Source organism: Ambystoma mexicanum, chromosome 6q, assembly GCF_040938575.1.
Source record: "Ambystoma mexicanum isolate Mex_15411 chromosome 6q, UKY_AmexF1_1, whole genome shotgun sequence".
NCBI lineage: Eukaryota > Metazoa > Chordata > Amphibia > Caudata > Ambystomatidae > Ambystoma > Ambystoma mexicanum.
Genome location: NC_090937.1, coordinates 845,214,075 through 845,227,461, shown reverse-complemented (window position 1 = coordinate 845,227,461; position 13,387 = coordinate 845,214,075). Strand labels below are relative to the sequence as shown.

Sequence of the window (13,387 nt, the reverse complement as noted above, 5' to 3'; positions counted from 1 at the left end):
CCACCCTGTCTATTGCTTTAAACTTTTTACTTGCCAATTGCTGGCTGCACTACCACTGTTTGTTGCCTTTATTATTTATTCATTTATTATTATTTATCTGTTTCTCCTTTGCTCGCACTTTCCACTTCTCCCCCCTTCCATTCACTTTCCCACTCCCCCTCTCCCATGCACTTGCACATTCTGAATGTCACTGGGCCTAGTAAGATCGTTGTTTTGTTCCCCCCCTCTTCCCCTGTTTCGCGCTCTGAAACACTTGTGTATGAGCACGTAAGAAATAAAATATCAATATCAATATAAATAAGCTGAGGAACATATTTTCGTATTGTCTCATTATGATGCTCTAGAAAAGTATGTTTTAACTACCAACAGTGGTCATGTAGGAGGGATAACACTGTGAGCATATTTGAATTCAAACTAACAATGATATTTTCAGGACTTAACCAGATTCCTAAGGCCAACGATGCTTTGCTCGACTGTGCATGCCAGTTATAGTACCTATATGTACTATAGTGTACTTATACATACTTATTCTTATACATGTACTTATAGTGCATGCTATTGGTGAGTTGTTACTTTATGCAGGCAGAATTTGTAAATTGACCAAACAAAAACTTGGGCATGAATAAAAATGGAAATATCTACTACATATGGGAAGCAAAATGTTGGTTGGGAGCATCAAATACACAGTTCCTGGTTTTCCTAGGCGACAATTCTAAACACTGGTCTATAAACATGATGGGAATGATGCTTGCCTGGGTCTCCATCTTATAAGACCCTCCTCACCTGCATAATTCACATGGCTGAGAAATAAAAACTTGGCTTGCCCCTCATGTAATGCGCTCTCCACTTGCAAATGCATAGATAACTTAATACTTTTTTACTGAGGCTTTTGAGGATGTTAACAAACTAATTCCCTCACTTGAAATACAAATGCAGGGGACAGAGGAGCAGCAGCTAGCCACACATTTAGCTGGAAATGTCTCTCCGATAATATTGCAGGGATAAGCAAACCATAGAAATAAAATAGGGAAGTCTGTGAGACAGGAACAAAAAAAGTATTCAGCATAGTTCTGACTTAAATGACCACTGTGAAATACTGTTTTCACATGATTGCTTCTCCAAAATAAACTTTGAAGGTTTGCACATGGAAATATCTACAAATGTTGAGTAATGTTGCTATCCATCGGCAGCACTGCACCCCCACCAGAACTGATCATCTGGGAGACATTGAACGGGAACATATCCTCATGAAGATGTTATCGGTGCTCAAGCAATCCCCCTAACCCAATCATGCCCGGCTCAAATCTTTGCACCAGGTTTCAAGTATTGACGTACTGTATGTGTTTACTGATGATGTCATGACTATACGAGGCCTGAATCTGAGTAAAAATGTAATTAAATATATCATGTCTGATGCAGAGTTTGCTCCTGGGAAAGAACATTTAAAATACCCCAAAATAAGGTGTAACATTGATAATGAGCAGGCACAGCAAATGTATCCTACTCTTTGTAATTAGTCAGTGTTACTATTGGTGCATATGAAACCCTACATCACCCATGTTCACTTGTAATTATATATTTATTACAGTGGCCATTGAACTGGTTCAGACAGCACAAAGTCCTATCATGATAATTTTGCTGATGCCCTTGTTATAAAATAAAATTAGAGCATCAGTGATGAGACTTGAACCCAACATTCCTGGCTTCTGACTTCCCCCTGTGTGAGTGTTTGAACCTCTGCCTATGGTGCAAACCAGAATGCTTATGTGCTTGCAAAAAGTGCACTAGTTTGTGTTTCAGGCTGGACATGCATGCACATGTGCTTTGTTCACTCTAGAATGACAAGGAAACATCTAGTGGTGAAAGAATAAACAACGTCGTGCTTAGTTATATTATATGTTTTATCACGGTGTATTTGTTGTGTGCGACCAAACTAATTATGAGATATGTTGATGAAAGGGCCATTTGGTGTGATAAAATGAGCAATATGTCCAAATGTGGCTATCAAGATGGTACTACGTCAATTAAAAATGTGAGAAGAGTAATATATTTTTTGTCAGCTTTATTAATACCATGATTATATGCTTTGGCAACCTCAAGGGCACACATACTAGCAAATTGTTTTAGGCATTCCGAGTACCCTATCATGCAATTTATTGATTTGTAGATTAGTTCGACAAAAGCAATGTTCCCTGATGTAACACCCTATATTGTTAGAATCCTAATTAACAGGCTGTATTGGATCTTCATATTGCATTTTGTTAAAATAATAAATCAAAACTGAAGGTGGTCTCCTCACTTTACACTGGGGAAGTCACCCACAATACTGTTTACAACAAGTGCAGGCCACTTGCCTTTTTTTTCTCATTAAACCTCGAGGTGCACAAACATCTATTCATATGAATCACATCTATTCAGCTTACTTTATGCAAAATATACAATATACTTGTGTGTTGCAGCTTGCCATCAATGACATTTGCAATGTCATCTTTCATGTACTGGGTGTTTGTCTTAGCAGTGCACAGTGGTGGAGCGAGTTATGGTATGTAACCATAATGTCCCTTTACCAAAGTTTTTTTAATTGAAAATATATATATATATATATATATATATATGTAAACACATGGAGGATAGAAAAAACCTGCACTCCATGCAGGAGGTCAGTGAATCCCAACAAATGAAAAAAAACTCGAATCCAGATAAGTGGAAAAGTCGAGTTTAATGAATGGTAAAAAATACAAAATAAATGGCAAAACCACACAGCAAGCAATACAGGACGCCTAGGCAGTGTCCTTAACGACGCGTTTCGCGCTTCCCTGAGCGCTTGATCACGTTAGGAGGACGTGTTGAAAATGAAAGTTAATATTGTAAACTGGTCCTTCTTCCATGTTGCCAACCAACCTAAGCTCACAACCTTGCATGAAACCATAGCGGCCATTTTAGAGTGTAGTCAGAAAGCTGCTTTAACCATAGAGAGTGCAAGTTTAGATACAACAGTAAAATACAGAGCACATTAAAATCCCACACTATAAATGCTGAAACGAAAAGTTGATAAAAAGACAAGTCAGGCAATACAGTGGATGTCAAAACACGTTGCTGTACAAGAATTAGTACACATGAGCAAAAATTAGAATTAATAAAGAGTCCGTAGCTGTGACATGGTACAAATATTTTGCTATAAGCGCTTAAAAGCTAATCATGCCAGTGGCAGGCAAGTCTAAATACATAAATGTGTAAGGATGAAATGCAAGTGCATATCTTCGCTAACCATGGCAGTATGTAATATATGCTCCCAGAGTAGAAAACAGCTTGGACAAACCTATATGTAACTTGCACGATAAAACCATATAGCAAACTGCAATATAAAGTGCTGGTGCATTGTACCGTAAACGTAACACATTAACCATGTAGCCTAATCAACAAGGTAGGCATAAACAATTCACGGGGGATTTTAGAACAGTCAGTGAATGCATGCTCAGTAATGAAACATGTAGCAAGCTGCAATTTAAAGTGCAAGTGCAATAGATCGTAAACATATCACTCTAGCAGCATAACCTAATCTAAAAAGGTTAAGTAATCATAAAGTGCAAGTGCATTATTCATTGAGGATTTAGCAATCAATGAATACAACCTTTAGAATAAAAGCATGTTGTAAACTGCTATATAAAGTGCAAAGGCATGTCACTCTAGCAGCATAGCCTAGTTGAAGAAGGTTAAGTAATCATATAGTGCAAGTGCATGACACAGTATTGGAGCTTATTATGGAAAAAGTACAAGCAATCATACCATGGAGGAACAAAATTGACCACCAAACTTTCACAGTACAGATATAATCATGTACTCACTAACTTCAGACCCCCTAAACACAGAAGAAAAATTTAGGGAAGACAGCCAAAATTCACCAACTAAACGATGGAAAGAGTTGGATGACATAAAAAATAAGAGTAAAATCAATAAACAATTCCAGGCCAGGTCAAAAAAAAACATTTTTACAAATAAGTCCAAACGAGAAGAGAGCAGGAAGCAGTGTGCAAATAGCAAAAGACCAAGATCAAATAAAACTGAGCAAGAGAAGAATAAAAAGGGGGAGATTTGTGCAAATTTATAAAGGAACAAAATAATTAAAATAATTAAGTTCCCACAAAAGTATATAACTCCTCATCCACATTGTGCCCGTTAGGATATTTAGAATCAAAGTCCAAAATAAACCTGGTTTCAAGCTGTCTCAGTTTTAGAGTGCGATCACCACCCCTTGGGTCAATCGGTACATGAGCGACAGCAAAAAATGTAAGTAAATGGACATCACTGTCATGTTGCTGCCTAGAATGTTTGGCCATGGGGTACGTGGGGTCAAAGTTCTTAATAGCTCTGAGATGCTGTAGGATGCGGAGCTTAAGAACACACGTGGTGGATCCCACGTACCATTTCCGGCAGGGACAGGCTAAAACATAAACCACAAACGGGGTCTCACAGTTGATAAAATGTTTCAGCTTAAATTCAATGCCCGTAATAGGATGTAAAAAGGATTAACAAATAGTTGCATGAGGGCAGACTTTGCATTTTTGGCACTTTGTAAAACCCTTAGGTAAACCAGGTAACCAATTGGTACTGATGGAATTTTTCTGGACCGGGGGCAAAAAGCTGGAAACCAGTATGTCCTTTAATGAGGGTGCCTGTTTGTAAGTTAACGTGGGGCACTTGGGGAGTAAAGGACCAATATCTTTGTCCAACCTGAGGATGTGCCAGTGTTTAACAATTATCTTACGGACATCATATGAGGCCTTATTAAAAGTAACAATAAGGCGAGGATCATCCTGGTCCCTATTTTTACTCCTGCTAGCAGAGCCATGTAATAACATTTCTCTTGAGAGTGACCGCGCTTTTAAAAAGGCCATCTCAATAATCTTTTTTTGGTACCCTTGAAGTAAAAAATCGGCTGCAGCCACCTTGCAACAGTGATCAAATTCCTCAATATCTGTGCAGTTGCGCCGAAAGCGAATAAATTCGCCATAGGGGATGCTGTTTTTACAGGAGAGCGGATGACAGCTTGTGGCATGGAGTGGCAGACCAGTGTTGGTGGGTTTTTTATGTAGGGAAGTATGGATGCCTAAATTGTCCAATCTTACATTAACATCCAAATACACGATGTGAGTAAAACTGTGGCATTCAGTGAATCTCAAATTCACATCATTGGTGTTAATGCTGTTCAAAAAACAAGCCCAATCGTTCTCATTTCCCTTCCAAATAATAAAAATGTCATCAATATACCGCCACCAACCAATAACTTGTGTGGAAAAACATGCTAAAAGTAACTCAGACAAGAAAGTAGCCTCCCACCACCCCATAGTAAGGTTAGCATACGATGGCGCAAAGGTACTGCCCATGGCAGTGCCCCTAACCTGGTGATAGAAGGAACCCTCAAAAAGAAACACATTGTTGGTTAAGCAAAACAAAAGCATATCCAAAATCATATCATTGTGCCCCAAATAATTCAAAGAACGAGTGTCCAAAAAATATTTGCAGGCTGCCAATCCGATCGTGTGATCTATAGAAGTATATAGGGAGACAACATCTAAGGTTGCCAACATTAAGCCCTCCTCCCAAGGTATATCAGAAATATGACTCAAAAAGTCCTTGGTATCACGTAGATATGAAGGCAGGACTGACACCAACGGGAACACCGTCTCATCGATAAATTGGGCCATATGTTCGAGGAGGGAACCACATAAGGTAACAATCGGCCTGCCTGGTGGATGAATCAAGGATTTATGAATTTTTGGCAGAAAGTATATAGTGGGAATGGTATGACTCACAGGCACAAGAAACTTAGCAAGCTCATCTTCAATAAGGCCTTTTTCGGCCCATTTGGTACATAAAGTGGTGAGCTCCAACTGCATTTCAACAAAGGGATTCTTAGAAAGCCTGGAATAACAGCATCGATCTCGTAGCTGACGATTAGCCTCAGCCACATAGCATTCCCTGTCCTGAATAACTATATTGGAGCCCTTGTCAGCAGGTTTTATCACAATATTGGACAGATTCTGTAATTCATTAAGGGCCGATCGTTGTGAGATGGTAAGATTCTGTTTGTTGTTACAGGGTTTCTTGCGGAGTTTACGAAAATCATTCACACACAAATCGTGAAATGCCTCAATACAGCCTCCTACTGAGAATTGCGGGTTAAACTTTCCCTCTTCCTCTTCCCCTGTTCTTTCCACGGCCTCTGCCCCTCTTTTGGTTTTTGCCATCTTGACATAAAAGTCTCATTTCGTCTGTTTGGAAGATGATTGAATGGTGGAGCTTTTACGCAAGGAATCAAATCGCTTAGCAAAAGTAAAAACGCGACCTGACTCATAGTCAATTTTATCTCTGATAAACTTTCTATGTTTACGTTGCTTAATCTCCTCTTCATACGTAATAAGATCTTCTTCAATTTTACTGCGTAGTTTTTTACCCTCTTCAGTGCTGGGAATGTCGCATAAGTCAGATTCCAATTTATCGAGATGTAGAAGTGCAGCCTTGCGATCCGAATTGGCATATTTAACTAAAATGTTCAAGAATTGCGCAGAGCAGTGACTGCTGGCACCTCCCCACTCTTCCAGCATATTGGGATCCTGGTCCTCAAAAGATGGTGTAATCATAATTCGCAGTCCACGGGGTACACGGCCTACATCAAGATAGTTTTGCAGGGAGTGCTCCTCCCACCACTTCGAAATCTCTTTTTTACGGGATTTTTCTATTTCACGGAGTAATGCAACTTCAGTAGTGGTAGTAGCGGTAGTTTTTTTGGCCCCACTGGTAGATACCACTGCAGGTAAATCCTGCTTCTCGTTGAATAAATCCCTGGCCTGGAGAAGCCGGGCTGCCACCCTGGCGTCCTGCATGCCTACGTGTGTGATTGCCAGAAAAAAGAAATAGCCCGAACAACAAATAATGTATTCGGCTAGTACCATTCAAACATATAAACTGGGAAGGTATATTAGGGGAGCAACCTCAGCAAGGCAAAAGCATCCACAATGAAACTAATGTGGAACAATATGCAGGAAGTGTGGATACCGGCGTGGAGTGAGTGTTGAAAGCACTATACCAACATGTAAGCCATAGGAAGATGAAAAAAACCGAAATAGACACCTACCTGCGAGCCATTGTTCGTGCGTCCTCCGGCACACAATACATCAGCTAGCAACCGAGGGCTACCAGTTTTAACTTCCTAGAGGGTGCCACACTCGAACTCCCATAAACAGACAATCAGCCGACGGCTGCAACGTTAGAGCCCACAGATGCGAGCATGGAGAAATCGCGCATAATCCACAGCAGAATAAAAGTTCCTGGTGCTGGTTTATAACATGGAACGCTCCATGTAAAAATAATGTAAACACATGGAGGATAGAAAAAACCTGCACTCCATGCAGGAGGTCAGTGAATCCCAACAAATGAAAAAAAACTCGAATCCAGATAAGTGGAAAAGTCGAGTTTAATGAATGGTAAAAAATACGAAATAAATGGCAAAACCACACAGCAAGCAATACAGGACGCCTATATATATATATATTACACAGCCCACGTTAGCGGCCGTGTAGTTATGGTTAAGTTGCTAAACGCATAGGAAGAGCAATTTTTCGGCGACTTATAACTTTGCTCCCCCTGGAGGAATCTACACCAAACTTTGAAAACAAAGTATATAGGAGTGGCTGCAGTATTTGTGCGTATTGCGCCAAATCGCAGGTACCTAGACAGGCAACTACTTTATGTGGTGATTGGAGGCAGCTGTCGTAACGGCCCGATAGCTTGTGTCGCAACCTGTTTGCGCCAACCTCTTTCCGTGGTGAGTGGTTGCAGTTGATTTTCAGAAGGGGAGTGATTTGTACATGACATAGGTTGGGTGGGAGCGAGGGTAGCTGAGCTGTGCGGATGGCTTCCGGTAGTTGGGCACATGGTGGCATGCATGGGTGCATGAAGTTGCTGTGGGTCTGTTGAAGGGTTAGACTATTGGGTGCATGACCCAAGGTCATAGGCCATAGGGCATGCAGTCAAGAGCCTAGGCCTTCAGCACACCCACTGCAGCAATGCATGTCTTACTCAGCATTCGGTCGTGGGTGGTGCTTGCATGGTGTGGTGTGTGCAGATAGGTTGGAGTAGGGCCAATGTTGCGAACAGTATGTTGGTAGGGTGGCAGTGAGAGAATACTTTGTGAATGGAAATGGGTATGGCCATAGTATGTGAATGACCGTGCACATGGGTGCAGGAGACAGTGGTATCTTCCTACATTATGGTAACAGTTCCACTTTTTTGCTGCAGAGCTCCTTGGCGGTGCACAGGTTGGTAAGGAGTGCTGGTGGCAGTGGTGTGTATGGATTGTCGTACTTGGTGACATGGTGACATGCATGTGGCATTACTATGCGCTGTGTGTGTTCAAGGCCTGGACTATTGCGTGCAAAGCCGAAGGCCATAGCCTGTAGGCCATGCACTGAAGAGCCTAGGGCTTGAGCACACTCAAGGCAGTAATGAATTTGTGACTCTGTATCAGTTGAGGGTGGTGACTTGCACTGAATGGGCGAGGAGCACATTTCAGACGCAATAGAGCAGCAGAAGTGAGCTGGCATGTGTGTACGTTTGGTTGTGCAGGTTAGGTCACTGTTAGAACATGGTAAAGTTTTTGTGTGGTTGGAGATGGTGCAGTGAAAAGTCATGCAGTGTGGGCATTGGGTGCAGTGTTTGCATACTGTCAGTATGGAAGAGGGTTTGGTTGAAGTGCAGCTTATATGTGCTTGGATAGTGTGCTGTGTGAAGATTGCTTGGAGTAGGGGCAATGCTGCAAACATTGTGTGGTTAGGTTGGCAGTGACTCAATATTTTCTGAGTGGAAGTGGGTAAGACCATACTATGTGAATGAAAGGGTGTAGATGTGCCGGCGATAGTGTAATATTTTTATAATATTGTAACTGTTGCATTTAACGTTGTGTAGCTCCATTGTGTTGCGGCGGTTGGGTTGGAGTGCTGGTGCCAGTGGTGCATATGTGCATAGTGGTAGTTGGTGACATGCTGACATGTATGGTTGCATTATGGTGCAGGGAATGTGTGCAAGGAGCACACCCAATGCAGCAATGCAGGTTTGACAGTGCATCAAGCACAGAGTGGAGAGCTTCGGAGAATAGGTGTGGAGCACATTGTAGACCTGCTTCAGCAGCACAAGTGAGTTGAAAAGCGTTTATTGTGCATTCCATGGTTGTGGTGATAGTTGCAACATGCTACACTATTTGGTGTGCGGAAGGAGATGGTGCAGTGAGAAGTTGTGCAGTGTGGACACAGGGTGCAGTGTTTATGTAATGTGAGTATGTAAGAGGGTATGGTTGAAGTGCAGCTAATATGAGCTTGGTTAGTGTGTTGTGTGCAGATTTATTGAAGTTGCCCCAATGTTGTGAAGCTGTTGTGGTTAGGTTGCCAGTGACACAATACTACTTTGCATCAGTTAGAGGGTGGCACCTTGTACGGAATGGGTGTGGAGCACATTTCCAACGCAATAGAGCAGCAGAAGTGAGCTGCCATGCGTGTACGTTTGTTTTCACAGATGAGGTCACAGGTAGAACATGGTAAAGCTTTTCATGTGTGGTTGGAGATGGTGCAGTGAAAAGTCATGCAGTGTGGGCACTGGGTGCAGTGTTTACATACTGTCAGTATGGAAGAGGGTATGGTTGAGGTGTAGCTTATATCTACTTGGATAGGGTGTTGTGTGCAAATTGCTTGGAATAGGGGCAATGTTGTGAAGCTGTTGTGGTTAGGTTGCCAGTGACACAATACTTTGTGGATGTCAGTGGGTAGGGGTGGGGTAGGATGTGGTATGTTTGTGGATTTTGCTAATTGTGACATGGTTTCGTGAATGGATGTTCTATGGTGTGGGGGAGTTGGGTAGAAGTTCCAGTACATTTGTTACGTTTGTGCATATTGTTAGCTGCCCACATGGCCGCATGCATGTATCCATAGTGTTGTGGTGGGTGTGGGCAAGAGCTGCACTGTTGTGTGCATGGCAAAAGATGTGCTGGGTGCACCGCAGGATCTGCAATCATGGATTTGTTAGCAGAAGTTTCTGGTGGAGGAGTTTTGGAATGAAAGGGAACGTGCACTGACAGTGTATAACACTACATATGGAGTGGTGTACAGAAATTATAGAGCGCCATGCAGATGTTTTGTATGCGATAGCTGCATGCGTGTTTGATAATTTGACAGCATTTAATGAGGGAATGCTGCAAACATACCACTGCAAAGGGAAGAAGTATTGTGTCTGCTTTACTGGGCCCTGTAGATGGGAAAGCACACGTGACAGATCCTGCCATTATTAGCATGCTGTCCATGGAAATGGAATTGTGGGAAATAGGCAATTAGGTGTTTAGGGTGTGGTTGCCAGGAAGGGGCGGTACCATATCTTCCCAATACTGTGTCGTAAGGTTGGTGGAGATGGAGAGATGCACAGTGCTTATTGTCGGTGATACCTTTGTGCACCATCTGCACAGGTGTTATGCGCAAAGAGGCGTTGCTGGTAATTTCAGGTTGGAAATAGTGGACACTTTCTGGGGCTATCAGGGTGAGTGCAGTTTTGCCAGGATGGTTGGGATTCGCAGATATGTGGCCTCTGTCACGAACGTAGACTTTGTCGTGGTGCACCATGGAAGTCTACATTTGGGTTATCCATCACCTGAAGAGGTTGCTGAATGCAGTGATGCATATTTTTCCTACTGCCAAGGTCATTTTCTCATGCATAACACCAAGAGGCGTATGAGCCCATGCCGGTGCAATTTGTCCCAGCCAGAGGTGGGAAGATGTATTCTAAACAGAAACATGTGTGAATTTATGCAGGCTGCTGGCATGTTCTCCATCCACGACAAGATCATGAGGTGCCAAAATATGCAGTGGTTCCGTAGAATGGCATTTATTTGAGCACCATTGCCAATGCGGTTTCCTTTTACACTGTGCAAGAAGCATTGGCCAGAATGTGGTAAAAATGTGAGGAGAAGCAAACAGACACGCATATAAAGAGAAAAACCAAAAAAATGTGCTTGCACGCACGTACAAAAAAAGAAAAATCCTTATACATCTATGATGGAAGACTCAATCCCCTACCCCGCTTGATATTGCTTCCCCATTCACCCCCAACGCCCCTCACTATCACGAAAAAGGTAGCGGATTCCACAGTACTTTCAGGATTGCACAAGCCACATCCTGGGTGGCCATGTGGATGTATGCGTATGGACAAATCGTGCATAAATTTACTGAAGTTTGCAGTGGACATGCTTTGGAATGGCATGACACTTGTACTGTAATTGTGTAACAGTACATTTGCAGTGTTGTACAGGAGTGACAGTGTTGGATGATGGCGGCTTCGATGCGATTGGCGAATGTGTGTGTCCCTATTTACACGTAACCCAATGAGGTAGTGCTGCAGAGAAGCTAGTGGAAAGGGAAGAAGGACTGCTGCAATTTTATAGGGGCGTGGCCCTCGCTGTACGTTGGGAGGCGCACATGCTACAATCTGCACTTCCCACCATGTTTCCCAATTGACCTGGGACTGTGGGGAGTGTCCAATCAGGTGTTTAGGGTGTGCAGCAATAGGAAGACGGACTCCTGCTTCACTCGGGCCCGGCCCTTGCCGTACTTGGGGAACCACACATGCCACATTCTGCACTTCTCGCCATGCTGGCCTATGGAAATGGGACTGTAGGGATTGTCCTATCAGGTGCTCAGGGTGTGCGTCACAGGAAAGTGCACCAATAGGAAGAAGGACTCCTCCTGCTTCACTGGGGCGTGGACCTTGCGCTAGTTCAGAAAGCGCACGTGCCACATTCTGCCCTTCTATGCATTCTGGCCAATGGAAATGTGACTGGGGGGATTATCCAATTAGCTGCTTAGGTTCCGCCTCACAGGAAGGGGCGGTAACAAATTCTTACTTTACTTTGTGTACTCAGACTGGTAGAAATGGAGAGACGCAGAGTGCTGTTACTGGGTGATGCCTTTGTGGTACATTTGCACAGGTATGCCCAGGAAAGAGACTTGTATGGCAATTTCGGGATGGAAGGCGTGGAGGCATTGTGGTTTGCTACCGATGTCTGTAATTCTGGCGTTGTCATTGACCTTTGCAAAGAAGTGGTCACTTTCACGCCTTTTCATGTTGTCGTGGTACAGTACGGAGCTCAGCATTTGGGTTACGCTACTTGTTCATATGTGTTGCATTAACTCAAGAGATTGATGAAAGCAGTGGAGCATTTTTTCCCACTGTAAAAATTCTATTCTCATGTATACTGCCAAGAAGAGGGTGGGACTGTTCTGATGCAGTTTGTTCACACCCAAAGGGAGGAAGGTGTATCATCAATGGAAAAATGGCTACTTTTTTGTGCAATTCCGTAATGTTTTTCTGCAACAATGACATCATTGCTTCTCAAAATACAGATGTATTCCATGACAATGGCATTTCTTTCTCCAACATTGTCAAAGGTATTTTGTTGTTCCATCTACAAGATGCGTTGAAGAGCTTACTGCAAGAATGCGCAGAGTACACAAAAAGAAAAATCTGTATAAAAAGCAAAAATCCTTTTCTTATCCATAGCCCTAAGAAGAGTATGTACCTGTTCTAATGCAGTTTGTTCACAGCAAGAGGGCGGAAGGTGTATCATCAATGGAAGCATGTCTACTTTTTAGTATGATGCTGCAATGTTCTTCAGCAACAATGACATCATTGACTCCAAAAATGCAGACCTATTCCATGACAATGGCATTTCTTTGTCCAATATTGGCAATTTCATTTGGTGTTCCATCTACAGGATGCGGTGAAGAGCTTACTGTAAGAATGGTCAGAGTGCAGAAAAATAAAAATCTCTATAAAAACCACAAAAAGAGTGTTTCCTTAAAAGCATCTAAAAAAAACAAAACCATAAAAGGCTCTTTTTAGAGCCACCACTACATATGAAATCCGCTGTCCTAGTTGAAATGTATTCCGCCACGCCCACACACAGCACGAAAAGTAAGCAGACACTGCTTTACTTCTGGGATTCCACATGCCAGATCCGGCCCATTTGCAAAATGGCGCACATGGAAATGGGTCTCTGGAAGCTAAGATATTGTGCAAAACAGCATCTGGGTGTGGTGTGAGCAAGAATGTGTTGGAAGCGTAACGTTTGCAAAATAGTCACCAATTAAATATTATAGCACTGTATATAATCTTGCTAGCAGGTAATTGCAATAGCTACTGCAAAGCGTGGCCAGGGACTTGGACATACATTGCGAATAAAAGCCGTCGACTGCAACTTGGTCCCAATACCCATCGTGTTCCTTTCTTCTTGCTATCCTACAGATTGCTATGAACAGTACAATACAAAAGTGAATGTATATAGCCAATGTCT

The 13,387-nt window shown here is 42.5% G+C and overlaps 1 protein-coding gene across 8 annotated transcripts in view; it reads left to right on the top strand.

The window, feature by feature from the left end:
* The window catches only part of NPY5R (neuropeptide Y receptor Y5), a 551,355-nt gene that overhangs the window by 423,105 nt on the left and 114,863 nt on the right, over positions 1-13,387 (top strand). The gene's annotated exons all lie outside the window — the stretch shown is intronic.